The 13,183-nt window shown below is 39.5% G+C and overlaps 1 long non-coding RNA gene across 1 annotated transcript; it reads right to left on the bottom strand.

Annotated features, from left to right (window-relative positions):
* Positions 1 to 7,296: 7,296 nt before the first annotated feature.
* On the bottom strand, positions 7,297 to 12,828 carry LOC107324962. Its single transcript, XR_001559592.2, has 5 exons — positions 12,168 to 12,828; positions 9,605 to 9,889; positions 8,939 to 9,001; positions 8,467 to 8,583; positions 7,297 to 7,898 (listed from the first exon to the last, which is right to left on the bottom strand). It is a non-coding gene; the product is annotated as an uncharacterized LOC107324962 (long non-coding RNA).
* Positions 12,829 to 13,183: the final 355 nt, after the last annotated feature.

A 13,183-nucleotide genomic window follows, 5' to 3' on the forward strand; every position in this document is an offset into this window, starting at 1 on the left:
TTAAAACATCTATAAATAGTTTTATGGCTAAAAGTGAAATAAAGCCTGGTTTACCATCTCAAAGTTTAAATGGAAAAGGGTAGACTGGTGGAATCCAATTCACTCCCCAAAAAAAAAAAAAAAAAAAAAAAAAAAAATTGAGATTTTTTACCCCATTCTAATGCATTTTCATTACTTTCAGCAAGTTACACTCCAGGGAAGTACTGGGTTCTGCCCTGAGAACCCTTTAAAATATTTGCGTACTCCATACATTTCTGGGATGTGGGCAGAAGGAGGAGAACAAATCAGTTGAATCATTGGCTGCATGGATAGTACTGTGCTCAGGGTTTTGGGCTCTATGGTAGCAGGACACACCTTCAAAAGACCAGACATGCTGACGCTGGTTGGGATGCAGCTGACCAGGAGAGGCAGGAATATATGAGGCAGCAAAATGGCTGTGCTTATCAACAGAGCTTTGAACTGGATTTGATGGGGGAAGTGGATGTACTGCTCAGTGAGTAGAACTAGGGGACACTGTCACTTTAGGAAGGAGCAGGAGAAAACCTCAGGGAAATTGGGGCAGGCTCATCCAGGAAGGTAACACAATAGCCCAGCTGAAGTGCCTCTATGACAGTGCTTGCGGCATGGTAAATGAGCAGGAGGAGGTGGAATACTGTGATTGAGGGCGACAAGATTATTAGAAGGGATAGGCAGAGCAAGAGGAGCAGTGGAGTGGTTCTCTATGTTAAGAGATAGGTTGCATAAACAGCCATGACCAGGTTGAGAGCTTGTGGGTTAAAAATAGGTACTGGAAAGGACATCTAGTGGTTGAAGTCTACTACAGGACGCCTGATAAAGCACTCCTACTGATGGGGTGTTCTTTTTGCAGCTACAAAAACCCTGAACTTCGGGAGAGGGAACTTCAGGTTGTTTAAGAACTTGTTGGATGAGATCCCCTGGGAAACTGTCCCTAGAGACATAGGATCAGAATAGAGCTGGAAGCATTTTATTGACACCTTTCTGAGAGCACAGTAGTTCCCAGTATAAGAAATCAAGCAGAGGAGATGGGAAAGCAGCATGGTTGAGCGTGTACCTGTCTGCCAAGCTGAGGGATAAAAAAGAAAAAGTACAGGCAGTTGAAACAGGGATGGGTGGTCTGGGAAGAATGCAAGGATGTTCTCTGTACATGCAGAGATGAGATCATGAAAGTCAAGGCACAGATGGAGCTGAACTTGGTGAGAGTTGTGAAAATAACAAGGGATTCTATAGGCACTCTGGTCAAGAGACAGGTCAAGGAGAGTGTACTCCTGATAAATGAGATGAGAACTGGCTTCAAAAGACATGGAGAATGCTGAAGTATTTAACAATTTCTTTTCCTCCTTTCTCACTGACAGGCAGATTTCTCATGTCTCTTATGTCCTTGAACCTCTAGGTGTGGGTTGGGGGAGATGAATCCCTCCCACTGTAAGAGAAGAGCATGTCAGAGACCACCTCATGAGGCTGAATTTGTACAACTGCATGGGGCTGGACAACACCCATACCAGGGTCGTGAGGAAGTTGGTTGATGTGGTTGACAAACCTCTCATATTTGAAAAGTAATGGCTGTCAAATGAAGTCCTCAGGGACTGAAAAAATAGAAACAACTTGGCCATTTTCAAGAAGGGGAGAAAAAGGAAGATGCGAGGATCAACAGATATGTGAGCCCCATGTCTGTACCTGGGAAGATCATGGAACAGATCCTCCTGGAATATATGCTAAGGCACATGTGAGATGAAGAGGTGATCTGAGACAGCCAGTATGGCTTCACCAAAGAAGACCATGCCTGACCAATCGGGTGGCCTTCTATGATGGAGTGACAGCATCATTGCACAAAGGAAGTCTGGATGTCATCCATCTAGACTTCTGCAGGGACACTGATGTAGTCTCACATCACATCCCTGTCTCTAAATTGGAGAAATATAGATTTGATGGCTGGACTGTTAGTGGACAAGGAACTGGTTGGATTATTGCAACCAGAGGGTTGTGATCAAAGGTTCTATATCCTGGTGGAGGCTGGTGACAAGTAATGAACCCCGGGGATTTCTGGATTCTGGGACCAGTGCTCTTCAACATCTTTATCAGTGACATAGATGATGTCAAGTGCACTCTCAACAAGTTTGCTGATGACACCAAGCTGAGCAGTGCAATTGACACAACTGAAGGAAGAGATGTCATCCAGAGGAACCTGGACAAGCTTGAAACATGAACCAAATGAGGTTCAACAAGGCCAAGCGTAAGCTGTTGCAGTTTGGTCACACAATCCCTGTGTGTACACATTGGGAGAAGAACTGACTGAGAACAGTTCTGCAGTATCTTGGAGGTTCTGGTGTATGGAAAGCTTTACAGGGCTAGCAGTGTATACTTGCAGCCCACAGGGCCAACTGTATTCTGGATTGCATCAAAAGAAAGGTGGCCTTGTGAGGCACCATTGAAGTGCTGTGTCCAAGCCTGGGGACCCCAGCACAAGAAGGATACAGAACTGTTGGAGTGGGTCCAGAGAAGATGACCAAGACTAAGATGACTAAGGTGACCATAGGGCTGGAGCACCTCTCTCACGAATAAAGGTTGAGGGAGTGGGTTTTGTTTATCTTGGAGAAGAGTAGGCTCTGGAGACACTTCATTGTGACCTTACAGTATTTGAGGGGAGCTTATAAACAGGAGGAGACCAATTTTTACATGATCTAATAGTGATAGGACAAGAAGGAACGGTTTTGAACTAAAAGAGATAAGATTTAGTTTTGGTGTTAGGAAGAAATTGTTTATTCAGAGAATAAACCAGGTTGGATGGGGCCCTGGGCAACCTGATCTGTTGGTGGTTTCCCTGCCCTTCTTTAATTCCATTCTAACTGAAACCATTCTATGATTCTGTGATTCTCTGATGTTCAAAATTTAACCCTTGCAAAGGAGTATGTAAGCACATTGAGTAATCATCACTCTTAAATAGCTCTTAAAGCTTGCTGAGTTTTGTTGTAGTTGAAAAAAAAAAGAGGGGAGGATAATTACATTACATAGCAAGAAATCCCACTTTAGCTTGAAATGCTGTACACATAAACAGTTCGAAGACTTATTGATGAGAAAATAGTCTAGACCTAGTAAGCTTTGGAACATCACATGAAAAAAGCAAAAATCAAGGTTTACTGCAGGGGTAAGAGTGAGTCTTGCTCATGGTACATAGTTGTGTGTTGTAGAGGGCTTTACGTTTTGTTGGAAAAGCATTTGTGGTTTTTATCCTGTTTTACTGTTTAGTAACAACTAAAACAATGGTGTGTCATCAACATTGCTTTTCTCCTGAAGACAAAACATAACATCATACTAGACAATATGAAGGAAAAATCAGCTTGAAATAGAGCTGAAACCAGGACACACTCCTGATTTAGGTGCTGGAATCCTTTAAAGACAAGATCACAGAATCACAGAATCACAGAATCACAGAATCACAGAATTGTAGGGGTTGGAAGGGACCTCTAGAGATCATCGAGTCCAACCCCCCTGCCAAAGCAGGCTCCCTACACCACGTTGCACAGGTAGGCATCCAGGCGGGTCTTGAATATCTCCAGAGAAGGAGACTCCACCACCTCCCTGGGCAGCCTGTTCCAGTGCTCTGTCACCCTCACTGTAAAGGAGTTCTTCCACACATTCGTGCGGAACTTCCTATGCTGTACTTTCATCCCATTACCCCTAAATATCTGATCCCACTAAATACCCCACTAAATACCCCACTAAATATTCCACTACCCCTAAATACCCCTAAAGATCTGAATCACTGAACCCATTGAGATAAATATTCTCAAAAGTTTTTGCTGTTTCTGATATTGGTCTCCATAAAGATATGAGAGATTTTGCAATTGTTTAAATAGGTTCTGAACTGGATTTGTGTCTTTTGCAAGGCAAGTTTATGGGATAAATTTAAAAGCTACAGTGCAGTTTAATTGCCCCTTTATACCAAATATCAATAGCATTTTAAGATCTTCACTCACTTTTATTCTTTGCTGATGAGCATCTGGGATCAACAACATACAGAGAAGGTAGAACACTTCCTGAAATGAGATCTCTTTCCAAATGACAATCCAGATGTGTATATCATATGTGTTTCATGTCACTCTGTACACCTAAGGCCATCTTGCAGCACCAGCCGCAGTGCTGAAAGACAACAGTCCCGCAGTGCTGAAAGACAACAGTCCTCCAGAGGTGCTGTGATTCATCTATCACATATTCCCTATTTCTTACATAAGTCCATCAATGACAGCTGCCTGGACAGCCCATTCCAGTGCTTGGGCACCTTTTCAGTGAAGAAATTCTTTTTAATATCTCATCTAAACCTACCTTGGTGCAACCTGAGACCATTTCCTCATGTCCTATCACCTGCCAACAATGAAAAGAGACCAACATTCTCTTTGTTCAACCTTTTTCTTAGGTAGTTATGAAGTAATGAGATTTCCCTTCAACCTCCTTTTCTCCAGATTAAACAATCCCAATTCCTTCAGCCCCTTCTTGTAACACTTATTTTGTAGTCCCTATACCAACTTTGTTGTGAATCTTTACACACTCCTGAGCAACACAATATCGCTCTTATAGTGAAGGGCTCAAAACTGAACACAGTATTCTAGGTGCAGTCTCACCAGTGTCACATTTGAAGGATCTCTTCTGATACGGAAGAGGATGTCTCTGGTCTTCTCGGTCACCACTGGCTCGTGTTCAGACAGTTGCTGACCAGCACCACCAAGCCTTTTTCAGCTGGTCAAAGCTCCAGGCATGGACAGTTTTCTTCACGTGTTCTGCATTGGTTCAAAATTATAGTTTTAACTCTTAACAGAAAAACCACTGATTGTAGGAGATAATTACAAGTTCACAAGGACAAAAAATAGACCAGAGCTGCTACTTAACTCAAACTAAAATTCCTAGATTCAAACAACTCACAACAGTGGAAATAATTGGATGTTTTATTGAAACATCCAACACAGTTTATCTAGAAATGTAAAAGCTGGAAAGCATTTGTGTGTCTGCATACATACTTGCTTCTTCCACTTGTATCAGGTAGTATAGTAATGTATTGCCTTTCCCATTAACATCTTTTTTTCTCACACTGGCTGCCTAGGTACCAAAATTCCTCATTGTGTACACAGACTTCTCCCAAGGGCTTACCTACATTTCTTTTTAGTCTTTATTTGACTGATATATTTCTGTACAAATTCACGCTATGCCACTTGGTTGTCAAACGTTTATAGTTCCCAGTCTTCCCTGGTGCAAAGTCACAGGATTTCCATTCAGTGGTTTCCAGACACAATCAAGGACTACTATTTCTTGATGTTCAGAGAGATCCAGAACTTGTATTCCCAGTCTGAGTCTTGCCTGAAAAAGAGTGATCTGGAGTTTAATGAGTAAGTGTGGTGGGTGTCATCAGAAAATCAGGATAAAATATGAATGAGCAACTTCTTTTGATTTATATTTAACTTGATTTGTTTTGTCATGTAAATTTCACTCACCTCCTGAATAAGTGCCCAAGCCTGGAGCCCCAAATACAGGAAGAATGTGAAGCTGTTGAGCCATAATTATTTTCAAAGGGCTGGAGAATATCTCTAGTGAAGAAAGGTTAAAGGAGTTGGGCTTATTTAGCTTGTAGAAGAGAAGGCTCCAGGGAGATCTCATTATGGCCTTCCAGTACTGGAAAGGAGCTTACAAGCATAGGAGGACTTTTTTTCACCATCTGATTATGATAGGACAAAGGAGAATGGCTTCAAACTAAAAGAGGGGAAATTTGGGTTAGATGTTAGGAATAAATTCTTTACTCAGAGAGTGGTGAGGCACTGGTGCAATTTACCCAGAGAAGTTGTGGATTCCCCATCTCTAGAGGTATTCAAAGTCAGGTTGGATGGGATCCTGGACAGTCTGATCTGGTGACTGGCAACGCTGCCCCTGGCAGAGGGGGTGGAACTAGTTGATCTTTAAGTGTCGTGCAACTTAAGCCAGTCTATGATGTTGTGGTTTAACTTGCCAGGTGGCTGAGCAACATGCAGTTGTTTGTTCTCTCACTCTTCCTCCCCCTCCCACCCCCCCCAGTGGGATGTGAAAAGAATCAGGAAAAAAAAGAAAAAAAGAAAAAAAAAAAGAAAAAAAAAAAAAGTAGAACTCATGGGTTGAGATAAAACTATTTACTAATATAGAGAAAAGAATAATAATTATGACAAATAAATATATCTATGCGTGTTTATTACAAGTGATACACAAGAAGCAATTGCTCACCACCCCCCATCTGATGCCCAGATAGGGCCCAAAGCAGTGGAATAGAGCAAGATGAACTCCATCCCTCTTCAAAACGCCTTCTGCATTATGTCGTATGGTATGGAATATCCCTTTGGCCAGTTTAAGTTACCTGTCCTAATTCTGTTCCCCCCTAGCAACTTGGACCATTCACTGCAAATGGTTTTTGCTCTGTACAAAACTGCAGCAACTGTGAAGATCAGCATGTTACCAACATTGTTTTTCTCCTAGAACCAAAATATGGCATCATACCAGACACTCTGAAGAAGATAAATCTGTCCCACTTGATTATATGACTCTACGACAAGATGAAGGTTTTCCTCTAGGAGTTTGCAGGGTGTGAAAGACTAACCTGACCAAGTTATTGAGCACTGTTTTTAGAGTCTGGCTTGAAGGCAGCAGTAACTCAGTTAGTAGCTGAAAAATCTGATTTTCTCTCCAGGATGTGGTTAACTTGTTTTTCAAAACAAGGGGGAATTTACCTTGTATGCTGCAAGTTAGTTGTGTTAACCACAGCATCCTGCCTGCTGCTTCTGAAAGGAGGATGAGCTGGGGAGTTTGAGAGCTGAGTGGCTCTTTAGCAAGTTGCTATAGAATCTGTATCTCTGCATCAAGTATATGTTATTTCCTGCTGGCCCCTTTCTGGTGACAGCAATTGGAAGAAAACAGTGTTTTCTCATCTCTCTGCTTTTCTTCCCCATGCTCATACCAACCTGTCTCTCAAGTGTTTTCTCCTTATGTCTCTTTTTGACATGATCTAGAATATCACACCAGATCATCTAAAAGGTTAAGGAAAAAAAAAAAAAGTGAGAAAAATTCAAATCCCCTTAGTCTGGCCTTCCTGGAGCTTTTTAATGTGCCAAAGAATGCCTTCGCTTCTCAGTACAACCCTAGGAAATACAAATTCAGTCAACAGGAAATCCATGTTATAAAGCTCCATTTCTGATTTCACTGGTCATTGGAACAACTAGATTTTAGCAATCTCCTTTCCAAATTCAGAGGAATAAACACAGCACAATCTACAGCACTTTAGCACACTAAAACTTTATTTGGGTAATTACTACAGTTACTTAAAATGGAGGTGTTGTACACTTTGCAGAAGTTAACAAGTTAAGTAAAGAAATGCAAGTATAAATGTTACTGTGGTTGAATATTATCTGGTTGCACTGAATCACTTCAGGTCCAACACAGATTCCCTCATCTACACTAGAAAAAGATTGTTACTGAAGCTATCTAAAAAGCAATAAGACCATTAGTAGCCTCTCCTGAATCCTCTTAGCAGTAAAATCTCGGCTCTCTGGAGTAATGCAGCATTCCTGTAAAGGTGTTTTTAAATGGTTGCATACCTATTGTGAGGCTCTGATTTTTAAAATTATCAGTGCTGGTGGGATGCTTATATGCAAAAGATAAAAGAGTGGGAAAAGCAATTTCTACTTAGCAAAGGAATGAAGAAAAATATACTCTCTTCAGTTCACAGAGAACAAGAAATAGCAAAATCAGTTACAACTCCAGCAGTTACATGAACTGTTTAGGAAGGTTTTCCACCTCTGAAATTCATTCTGCTGGTAAACGCTCTCTCCTGCTGTTCCTCACACTTTTGCTGCCTTTTTTTTCTCCATTGCCTGGAAGAACAAAGTGTGTTTTAGTCTATATTTAATGTAATACATTTAATGCATATACCCCTCTGCTGTTTGATTGCTGTTGGGTCAAGACAGGAAGACTCACAGGCCTCATTCTGGACTATTTTTTATCACTCTGCGATCATTTATTTAAAAATTCTTCCTCCTCCTCTCTTTCCTGCCAGCCATTCACATATTTTTGTTTTGGGAGCCATCCTTTTGATTCCTTACTCACCTTGATTGTTTTCCAAGCTTCAGGTTCTGCCATTTGAGCCAGTCAGTGAAATATTTCTTGGGCATCTGTGATAAAATCTGAGATGCTCTGGCAAAACAAGCTTGCTGCAAAGCACACTCAGGAACCAGCAACCAAAACTGAGCACTGAACACAGAAAAAGTCTGGTTTTGCTTCTTTGCTTTTTTCCAGAAAGAGGCAAGATATATATTTTAATGGAAATAGAAATAGATGAACAGGTATCACTCCTTGTGTGGTTCAAGAAGTACACAAAGCCAAGCAGTCATTTCAGACACATATTTCTACTGTTTCCACAGACCAAGCTATGTGTTTCCTTACCTCAGAAAAGAATCAACTTGATACTCATGAGTGTATTAAAGGCAATACTTTTTGCCAGAAGTACTCTCAAACCCAACACAGCCATGGACAACATGTTCACTTTCTCCATTTTGATATCTGCTTAGTGAGAGAGAAAAGAGGGGAGAGAGAGGTCATGGTCTAGAGTGAGATGCTATGATATGGGTATAAAAGTGGGGGAAAAAACACTGTTAATAGTGTCAGATAGAGATATGACAGTAAAGATTACAGAAACATCATAATGACAAAGGAGGAATGCAGTTATCTTGACTGGATTTTTCCTCCTGTTGCTTATTTTCTATTTGAAAACTTGTCTGTTCCCAGTTACACTGAAAGAAGCAGTTTGTGTTTGATGAGTACATGATTCTGATACCTCTGCCCCTGAGAAAAAATATTTCCGTGCTTTTATCCCCAACACAGTAACAGAATTTCACAGTATCTTTAGGTAACTAACCTTCTGCAGAGGTGTCTGTGGTGTTGCAAACATTTGCTGGCTTTATTTCTTCAGCTTTCATTTCTGTAGCATAAATAAAAAATTAAAAAATAATTTTTAAAAAGGCACTATAAACAAAATCTGAATTGTAAAAGGTATTAAAGAAAGTGTCCATCTGACTTTTCCACAGGTTCAGCAGACAAATCACAAATACATATTTGAGGAGAACAGTCCTCAGTGCCACTGCAGGAAAAAGGAAATCTTGAGTTGGTTTGTTACCACCTTTTTGAATGAACTTCACAATGGAAGAACCAAAAATACAAAAAGTGATTTAAGAAAACAAAACAAAACAAAACAAAAACACTTTTACAAAGGCTACCTCCTATCATTTTCTGAGTGGTTTATGCTGTATGTTGAATTATTTAGTCATAAGTAAATATGAATTCAGAAAAGAGTTCGTATAGTGTTATATTTTTTTCCTTTTTCAAGGAACCTCAGGTTCTTAAAAGCTAAGACCACTTGCTTAAGTTGTTTTTAAATATCTTTTAGCTCCACCTGCTTCAGTACTTAGGCTTCCTCCCCATTTCTGCTGGGCATGCACGAGGCATGTTTATTAGCAGGAAGGCATGCAAGTGTTGGAAGACACTGCCTCGAGAAATGAGTTGTAATTGTACCACAGAATTGTACCTGGTGATGTTGAGTTGGCTGTAAAATTGCCATTGCTTAACCTGGCCGTGCACGTCACCTCCGATTTTTTTTTCACTTTGACCACTTTAATAGTATTATATATTCCGTTTGATGTCACAATGGGAGCTTTTGGTTCATATACAACTTCATCAGAGGACATCTCCAAACTGATGTTCTTTTTATAAAAATTCCTTGCCAAACAAGCTGCTTTCCCAGTGCCACCATCTTCTTCATGTTTCTTTGATTTCATCACAATGACCTCTGGAGTAGAATCTCTCTGGTTATCTGTTTAAAAAATAAAAATTTTAAAGGAAACATTCTATGGGCATGATTTGATTTCATTGCAGTCTTGCCTGACAGTTAAATCACCTGCTGTTCAGGTGCTCCCCATCATTGACTAATAGCCTTTCTTTTATCTTTATATATTCTTGCTGCTTATTCCAAAGAAGCAGGTAAGAGGCAGAAAGAAAGTTAAAAAGTAGGTTTTCAAGAAAGCTTTAATTCTACAGGATCCTAAGCTTCCGTTTCCTAGAACTAATACCTGTATGTGAGTTCTTTATTTGATAAGGCAACTAAAAATTAGAACTTGTAAGGATTCAGCTCCAAGAGTCAAATTATTCTGCTTTCTCAACAATCTAATTCCTAAAAATAAAAGATCTATCAAGAACAGTTTTGTATATTCACAAGACATGAGGAATTAACTGTTTTTCCTTTACTCTCTCGCACCTCCCTGAAGTCTTCTTCTGATGTGGCTGTAAGGTCTAACCATGGCAAAACCGTTAAGGCAAGGGGAGAAGTCAGTTTGTTGCATCATTGCTGTGCAACATTACTCCACTGATGAGTGGCATTACTTGCAGAAATGAAGCACTGTTGTTAAAAAGGAGGACAAGGCTGATGAATTAGGAGAGAAGCAATCAGGAGCCTCTGAAATGATTATTTCCACTTCTCCAGGAATAAGGTCAAATACGTTAAATTGTGAGAGATTTTCCCTACAAAATGTTACAGACCTTTAAATCATTCCAATCCAGTCTACAGATACTGAAAAGATAGTACATTTGTCAATTGGTTTAACAAGCCATATTGCTAGTCACACAACTACAGGGGTGTTCAGAAGTGCAATACAGATTTAGTACAAAATATAACAAACAAATTTGAAGAGCAGAACACCCTGAGGCCTATAAACTTGAAGCCCATGTATAAATATTTTACAACGTTCCTTACATTAGTGTACTAATTTCAGTGGCAGTTTAACAAAAATACATGCCCTAGAGCAGGAGTCTGTTAAAGAGAGGTGCATTAGACTGCATTCTGCACAACATCTGTGTTATATTCTACTTAGAAATCCCTCCAGATGTGACATTTCATTCATCACATTTATCTTTGTAAGTTCTTAAACAGGCACTCTTTCCCACTGTACTCACATAAAAAAAAAGTGCAAGCTGAACAATACTCTGGCATAACATCATTATGATGTTAGACAATCTTGTAGGACCTTTACAGCCTTATGATTCTATGATCATGGGCTGTCTCTGCTAATGAGAACAAGCACAACTCCATGTTTGTAAACACCTAGAGAAAACAGATTCCCAAATTTGCATATTCATTGACTTCCTTGGTCCTATATAGTTTAACCCAAGCTGAACCAAGTAAGATTAGACTAATAGATAAAAATCTTTTATTTATTTTGTGTAATTTGTCCATTTTCCCACTTACTGCTGCCTTTCTAACCTCTAGAGAATTTAAATTCTTAGGATCTTATATATATTCCTCTACAGAACCTTTTGTTCCCTTCAAACTGCCCAGCCATGGGTGTGAAACCTAATAATGACTATTAAAAGCTTATGAAAATGCCAATTGGTAGATCATAGAATTATAGAATCATCAAGGTTGGAAAAGAGCTCTAAGATCATCCAGTCCATCTGTTCATCTATCACCAAAATTTCCTACTAAACCATGTTCCTCAGTACAACACCTAAACATTTCAACACCTCTAGGGACAGCCACCTCTCTGTGCAGCCCATTCCAGCACCTGACCATTCTTTCAGAGAAGAAATGCTTCTGAATATCCAATCTGACTCTCCCCTGGTGCAACTTGAGGCCATTCCCTCTAGTCCTATTGCTGGTTACATGGGAGAAGTGTCCAACTCCCACCTCACCACAACCTCCCTTTAGGGAATTGTAGAGAGCTATGAGGTCTCCCCTGAGCCTCCTCTTCTCCAGACTGTACATTTCCAGCTCCCTCAGCTGCTTCTCATAAAGGCTGTGTTCCAGACCCCTCACCAGCTTTGTTTCCCTTCTCTGGACTTGCTCCCAAGAAAATTCAGTGTGAGCTTGTCCTTGTAGAGCCCAGATTCTTTGGCAGTTCCCGTGAAGGGGATTCAGCATGCTTTTTATACTTAAACTAATTGCATATCATAGGGTTATGCACAGAAATCGTAATGTCTAATTAATTACTTGAAGTATGAGGAAGATGCTGCTTGAGTTTTAGGAGGAAGAAGAGAAAAAAAAGTTGAAATGCAAACAATAACAACTCAGAAAATGTTAAAGCATAAAGAATACCTACTTGGCTCCACAGTCAGTTGAGTCCCAGTCCCAAAGATTAGACCAGCTGTTACACACGGTTACAATGGGTATATCAAAAAAGGCTCATTTTGTTATTCTTCCTCAAACATTTCCTTTCCAGGTGTAACATGTTCTTGACAGCTACTGTTAGCCCTATGTTCTTTTTATTATCTGAGAAGATACTTAAAGTCCTTTCATGTTTTCTAATTTCCAGTATTTCCAAGCAACGAGTATAAAAGGCATAACTGACTCGGTAAGATTCTCAGCAAGAACAAATGCGCACAGTGCAATTATTGTTAGTAAAGCAGAATTATTATTATTGTTGTTGTTGTTGTTATTATTATTATTATTATTTATCAAGCCCAGCAGTCTCAACAGAATCCAGTCATTTTGCATTATCTGAAAACACACCTGTGAATTCCTTGCATTGTTTGGTGAGTGATTTTTATATTACATTCTGGAAGAGATATTTTATTAGTACAAAAAGTCATAATTTTTTTCTTTAGTCTTACAGAGGCATAGAAATAGTTATATATTCCACTATGCTGCGGGCCTTATTTTTCTTAATAAAGGTTTTGTTTAGAATAAGCAAAACCAAAGGAAAAACCCTTACAACCCCTAACCAAGAATATCTTGTTGGAGTCAATGACTCAGAGAACATTTTTTGTCCTTTTTTTTTTTTCTTTTTTTTTTTTTTTTTTTTTTTCTTTTTTTTTCTTTTTTTTTTTCCTTTTCTTTTTTTTTTTTTTTTTTTTAAAAAAATTAAATTTAAGGACTGCAGGTCAGGTGTTTGAGGATCGTGGACCAGGAATTACTAAAGCAGAAAATTCTTACAATGAACGCAAACTACTGAATCCCTTCAGTATGATTTTACAAGTGAAAATGAGGGTACTTACTTGGTTCAACTGTGAGAGTGGTTCCACTTCCAAATACAAGCTTATCTGTTCTCACACTGTTAATACCCAGTCAAATAAATAACTCTTTCCTTGCTGCATTCAGAGGTTATTTTTTTTTAAT

This window comes from Coturnix japonica, chromosome 27, assembly GCF_001577835.2.
Source record: "Coturnix japonica isolate 7356 chromosome 27, Coturnix japonica 2.1, whole genome shotgun sequence".
Classification (NCBI taxonomy): Eukaryota; Metazoa; Chordata; class Aves; order Galliformes; family Phasianidae; genus Coturnix; species Coturnix japonica.